Genomic DNA, 7,380 nt, shown 5'->3' with positions numbered 1-7,380 from the left:
GTCTTATAACTGAACTGACTGAGCACATGCAAAGCAAATATGGTATCCTTTCTGAATGGAGGCTGGAAAAAGAAGATTACTAGAACAATAGTACATAGAAGACTGTGGTCTTGGTAAAGAATAAAAATGTTTCTCTATTCCTAACATGTAATCAATAGAAACCTCAGTTTTCTTATGAACTTTCTTAGGAGTTTAACTTCTTTATGAAAGCTGAGAATTGTCTTGATATTGCCAGGACTGAACAACCTTGATTCAGTTCGGCTTTATTTCCTGTGAACTGTGAGATTCTTCTGCTTACACAAGTAGTTGTTACTGAAGAGGTTAGCTAAATTAAGACTTAGCTGACATTCTTTTTAAACACATCAGGTGGAAAACTCAATAAAGATAGATGAGCAGTATCTTAAATATCTACCTTCAAGCTCGTATGTATTTCTCAACATCATAGTCTAAATTTAACTCCTTAGTGCTAAAGTTTCTATTGCAATGCCATTATTTGTAGCTCTTGGGCTTTTTGGAAAAGAATCAGAAACTTTCAGTAGAAGTTTCTGTGATTTTGTTTTGTGTGTGTGTGTATGCTAAGACCAAATAAGTAATAACATATTACTGATAGCAAACCCTTGCAGAAGAGTGGAAAACTTGATGCAAAATTTTAGTGGGAAAAATTTGATGCAGAATAATATAGGTAATTATTATTCAGTATGTTGTTTTTAATTTCTCACTGAAAGTACACTTGTTGTATGGTAATGTAGTTTTGTTAGTGATGAATTCCTTGGAAGTACTGATGGAGTTACATATATGGTTGAAAATTGTGGCTATATTAGGCTTCTTATGGCATTACTTTTAATGGCTTCTGGCCGAATACAGACATTAGTCAGTAATAGTTAAGTGATTAAGAACTGCATAAATGTAAGTACAAGATGGAGATGCACTTTATGGATTTTTTCAGAAAAACCGTACTGCATTTTCCTGTCAACATTTTCACTGAAAATGTGAAAATGAACGTTAAAAAAAAAAAAAATCACTGTTGGTATCACTAGGTCGCCTTCTCTGTTTTCAGAATGCTCAGTAATAATCAAGACATCAAAAAGGAACTGTGCAGATTAAAAATGAATTCATACATGGTCACATCTAAACTTACATCAAAGAGCAGGGAATGTAGGTCATTTGAAAAAGAAAAGAGAGGAGGAAAGACTGTGCTCTGAAAAACTACAGTTCTATGAGTTTCCTCCTACAGTGAAAAAGGCTTCCCAATATGCTGAGGCAGAGGGCTAACGTGATTCTTTAAGGTCTAAATTAGGTGGTTACATAAAATCAGCTGACTCATCTCTTGTGTGACCTCTGCTCAGTACTGAGTGACTGATACTGAAACATTGCAGGATTTGCAGATTTTTATAAAACTATAGATGATGGAAAATGAGAATTCAAAATTACTTTCCTTAAACTCAGAGTTTGTATTACTTCAGTCTTTTCAATTATGAGAAACAAGAACAGGAAGTCACCTGATTAGCTCGTGGAAGTACATTTACATAAGGAAGTACATATTTTGGTAAGCAATAACGGTGTGAGTTGAGACGGGAGTATTACGCTGTAGTTGGAAAGTTGAGCTGGATATGTTTAAATATAGAGGGCTTTTTTAATGTCATTGAGGGTACGGAATGATGGGAATGTAGTGAATTTTATCTTTTCTTGACGTTTTCAGAAGTGTCTTTTTTTGGTGGATATTTGGATATTTGCTGAAACCAAGGTCACTGAGCTCAGAGCAGAGTGAGCAGAGAAGCAGCATGATGACTTAACATATAGAAGACTGGACAAAATCCCCTCAGTCTGTATGCTCTGGATTTTAACAAAAGTTGCCCATCTGTTCATATTTATTGGCTTCACTAAGTGATTTGATATTCAGTAGGTGATGTTATTTGTCATTTCTCTGTGTTTTTTTAAATTTTATTTAAAGCAACTAAAGAAAACAGTATATTTAACTCTATTTTTTTTTTCCAGACAAAGCTGATGAATATAGGCAAAATGGGATCATCTCCAATGTTTTGATGGGACAGCTGCATCTGGGGATAATGAAAATCAGCTATGTTCTTCCTAACACTGGTCAGGGAGGGTGAGGTATGTCTCTATGTACTGCAGGATTTCTGCCTGGAAATTAGAGAGAGGATAGGATCCATAGAAATACGATCTGATGGCTGGTATGAATTCTAGTAATAGAGTAGTTGCTTTATTATCTATGTAAGTATTCTAAAATGTATGTCTTAGTCTTGAATTTTTCAGCCTGGAATTACATGGTGCTGAATTGATCAAGGTCACACCTAGGAAAAACAGCTCAAAACATCCAAAATAACTGAAAATTTCTCTTGCCTTAGCACTAACGTAGAGCTGTCTATAGCTAGTTCTTGTAAAGGTTTTTTTCTATGATTGTGGTTTGAAATCACCGCAAGGCTCTCTAAAACTTCAACAATGAATGTGAGAGAAGCAGTGTTTCTTGAGCTCTCCTGCTGAAGAGAGAATGGACTGACCTTGGCACTTCTAGACAGACTCTGAAGGTGAAAAAAAGGCATAATGTAATATATTTACATGTTTGCAAATTTACCCTTTCTTTTCTTGTCTAAGTGCCTTAAGTGCTTATTTGCATGAGGGTCTGGCCTTGTGCATAACTAAGATATGCTATGTGGTTTCAAATCTGATGTGCAGCATTAATTTGTAAATTTGATCTCACCAAAAGCAGTTGTTCTATTCTGAAGCTAATTTTGTATTCATACAGTGGTGAGATGATGAGTTTATCAGTTTCTTATCTACTACAATGACATTCAGAATATTAGCTTTATTGTTATGAGACACTGTTGAAGTAAATGGCCTTTTGATGCTGGCATATATGCAAAGTATTTTGGGATCCTTGGTAACTAATATGTAAAGTTACTGCCCTTTAGATGCTTGGTAATTTATGACCCAGCAGAGGTCAGCCTTGTGACATTTTTCAAGGCACATGATCAAAGAAAAGAAGTAAAGTTCTTCTTTTCAAAGCCCTTGAAATTTTATTTTATAAAATGTATTTCTGCTAGTTAGAGTTGGATAATGTGTTGTAGTTAGGTGTGACTTCTTAAATACCTCTCTATGTATGAGGATCGTTTACTGTATTGTAAAATCTTTGCCTTGTTTGAACACAATTTTCTGAGTAACATGAACCGGCTCCCTAAGTAGTTCTATCCACTTAGACAGTAGATGTGAATATGCAATAATAACACTGTCAAAGCTTCTGCTGAGTCTTCTGCAATTGTGCTTGTGTTAATGACTGAAGCACGACACTTGAAACTGAGATAAAGATACTGCCTTTTTCATTCAACCAGTTTTCTGGAACACAGGCCTCATGAGGAGAGGCTGAAGGAGCTGGGATTGTTCAGTCTGGAATAGAGGAGGCTCAGGGGAGGCCTTATTGCTCTCTGTAACTACCTGAAGGGTGGCTGTAGTGAGCTGGGGGTCGGCCTCTTCTCTCATGTAACTGGTGATAGGACCTGAGGGAATGGCTTCAAGCTGTGCTAGGGGAGGCTCAGGCTGGATTTTAAGAAATACTGCTTCTCTGAAAGAGTGATCAGGCAGTGGAATGGGCTGCCCAGGGAGGTGGTGGAGCCACCCTGGAGGTGCTCAAGGAACGTTTGGATTTTGTGTTGAAGTAAATGATTTAGTGAGAACTATTGGTGATGGGTGGATGGTTGGACTGGATGCCTGTAGGTCTCTTCCAGCCTCAGTGTTTCTGTGATTCTAAACTTCACAGTCGTTTCACTCCCATACTGTTAGTTTGTTTTTTTTTTTCATCTGTGAAACAGGAGACTACAGATACTGTGAAGGTGTTTTTTAAACATTAAAAACATTAAGATGAGAACAATATTCTGAGATTTTGGAGTAGTTAATAGAAATATATTCTGTATCTCTTTTCAACAGTAAGGCTTCAAGGCAAAAATCCACCTCAGAAACAGAGACTGCTTTTTAATGCTTTCTTTTTTTTTCCCCTAATGTTATTTATTTATTTATTTATATTTGCCTTCAAGGAGGCGAGATCAGCTTGGAGCAACAGCAGCTATTAAGTTTACCTTTTGCAAAAGATGATTACAAACCATCCAAAAAACTGGCAGCCAGAGAACATAATCTTATAAAAATATCCAGTTAGACAGACAAAACAAGAACTTATTAAAATGGAAGTTTACCTGAAATCAAAATATTTTATTAGTATGCTGTTACAGAAATGTTGCAGCATGCCCTTTTTGAACATGTCACTGAGGACAACTTAATGTTTAGTATTCACTTGAGAATAGGAAAGCCAAGATCTTAACGTGAAGAACCCTATTTATTGTTTATGAGCAAAAATGTGTGATGCTGTTGTTGTTCCTGTCCACTCATTCCATGGAAACGAAAACAATATTGGATGCCTTAGGTAGTATATACTTATGTAATTAGGCTCTAACCTAATGGAAATATATTTTTAATATGCATGTGTAACTGCCATTTTATGGTGCTTTCCAGATCTTGAGTACTTCTTGACTCTACTGTCTTAAGAATTTTTCATTTGAAAGCCTGTTTTGTGTGCATCAGCTTTTGCCAGGCACTTTGTTATGTAGAAAATTCAGATTTGTAAACAATTCTTCTATTCAATTTATTAAGTCTTTCTTAAGCACTGAAAAACAAAAGCAGGTGCAAAAGCAGGCGCTCTGAATTGAATCAGCTTGGGTCAGTGTACACTGAAATTAATAAACAGAATGTAGACTATCCTAAATGAAAAATCACTGGGATGTTTCCACTGTGCTCTGCACCACTCCTGCATTTGGGAGAATAGCACAGAAAGGCCTGATCTGAATTGACAGAGAAGCTTACTTTTCATGATCTCACACAGGTACTCAGTTACCCTCTTCAAATATTAAACATCTGCATCTGTCAGCTTACCTCATGCATAAACTTATTTCAGACTAGTAATTTGATTGAATGGAAGTATACAGCACTGCTTGGGTTCTTCAGGATGTATATAAAGCTTTTCATATGTCTTCAATTGATCTAAATTTTTTTACCCAGTATGTACTACCCTTGAAATTCTAAACGTCGGGTTAAACAGGAATAAACAAACCATTTCTGTCCTTTCAATCTAAGGATGGTGGATTATGAAGCAGACAGAAAGTATAGATATAAAAACCAAAAAACAACACAACCAATTCTGTGAAGATTTATTTTTTCTTTTTCCCAAATAAGGGTGAAGAGAGTCTTATGTAGCTTCGGGAAACGCATAATTGTATAAATCTTTATGGAAAAAGCTATACTATGTACACTTAAGTGGAGACAGTAAATATTCAGACTGCTCTGACTGGAAGAATACTGATATATAACTAGTGTGCATTTGAAATCTTATAAAAGCTCTGAATTTTTATTTTTTATTTACAAAAAGAAAAAAAAACTAGATATATAGAATGAATTAGACAAAGGGTTAAATTCCTCTGGAATCTTTGAATAGGCTCATTTGGGAAACAGCCATGTGAGTTACTTTAATTAAGGCTTGCAGAACAGACAAGTGTGAAGATTTTTTTCTGCTTAAGTCAAAAAGCCTCAAATTATTGTAGCTTGACTTTCTTTCAAAGAAAGGAGTCAAGATTTGAGCTGGGCACTCTATTTTACTGTCTGATTTACTGAGCTGTTTTGAATATATCATTGGTCTTGTCTTTGAATACAGAATTTTTGCAAAATATTAAGTGATATGATACATGATATAGTTGTCCATTCTAATGAAGATATTTGTTCATCCCACAAGGCATCTAAAACCATAAATATATACATATTTTTAATAAGTTCTGATTGTTGTAGTAGTTTTCTGTAGACAGAAAATAGAGACAAGACAGTGAGAAAGTTTAGTAGCCTTCAATGCTAAATTTGCAAGAAAAGACAAGAATAAACGTGGTTTATAACTTCTGAAGAGATTTTCTTTTCTTATCTAGAAAGCTTTATTTCATTCAACTTTAAAAAATATTGTTTTGAAAAACACTGCAGGATTGAAACAGTCCTATCAGCTGTCTTCCATTAGGAAAACACTTTTGTTTGGACATTTAAATCCTAGTTGGAATAAAACTTTTTTAGGTGTAACATCAATTCTGTAATATTGTCACAAAATATTACATTTTTTTTCTAAATCAAGATTTGGTTGGAAGTGAATCTTTCAGTATCAGACCAGATTCAATACCAAATAATTGCTGTTGCTTACCTCCACGCAATTCCAGCCCAGCTAACAACACCCTATCAGTGCCCTTATCGTCTGCACTCACCCAGCACAGGGACACAAGAGATGCACGCTATAGGGTGTAGCTCAAGTGCCAATTTACTGCTGCATAACAACTACCTATATACCTTGACACGTGACCGCCCCGTGAACCCGTGACCCATCAAGTACCACCCAGAACCACCCCCTGTAACTACCACACACCTTAGTACCAAGTACCACTCACACCAAGTACCACCCACATCTCCCTACTCCCTGTGTCATGCTACCATGTCCCCTACTTTCTACTATTATTTCCCTCAGTCATAAAAACAACAATAGTTTGTAGAGGTGCAGATATACTGGATCCACTGAAAAATTAGTCCTTATCTATGGGTGTCATTGAGTAGAACCGTTCCCAACGTCTGTCACTGGGGGATTCTCCAGGGGCAAGGTCTCCTCTGTTGCTGGATTATCAGTCTGGCAAGAAGACTAGTTTCCCAGGTTGTGCCTTCCTTAACATCGAGAGTGATGCCTCTGCAGGTGCCATTGTACGTGCTATTATCAAGGAAGTGTTAACCAGGATCAGCCTTGAGATGTTCAACTTCTTGGGGTGCGCTGCCCAAAGAGGAAGAATAGGTAGTCAGTCGCCGTCTTCAAACTGTCTTGTCTGCCACTGCCTCGGCTGGACTCGGGGCTGGCTTTACCCATTTCGCAGGGATCCAGCGCAGGCCGCCACTACCTCCCACACACGCGTTCCCGCGCCCAAGCACAAAGAGTGGCTGGGGCTCTTTTGACCATACCCCATCCAGACCTTGAACATATACCGCCCCGATCGGATGCCGATCCTCCCCAAAATCATGATCACCCCTTCGATGTTCCAAGTGGTTCAAACTGTATAGAGCTCTTAATAACAACGCCGAGTGGCACAGTTCCTCCCGGGGAAGTGAGGCCTCTAGGAGCCGCAAGACACACCTTCAGCGTGGCATGCATCTGCTTGATAATGGCCTGACTGGTGCTGTTGCCGGCTATTCCTGTGACGTGCTCGATGCCCCACAGGTTACACCAGGAGCGGAACACGGCACTGCGATAACCTGGCCTGTTATCAGTTTTTAGGCATTGTGGCACACCGAGAACTGCCACTGCTTGAC

The sequence above is a fragment of the Meleagris gallopavo genome, chromosome Z (genome assembly GCF_905368555.1).
Source record: "Meleagris gallopavo chromosome Z, MGAL_WU_HG_1.1, whole genome shotgun sequence".
Classification (NCBI taxonomy): Eukaryota; Metazoa; Chordata; class Aves; order Galliformes; family Phasianidae; genus Meleagris; species Meleagris gallopavo.
Note: the sequence above shows the minus strand (reverse complement) of the source record.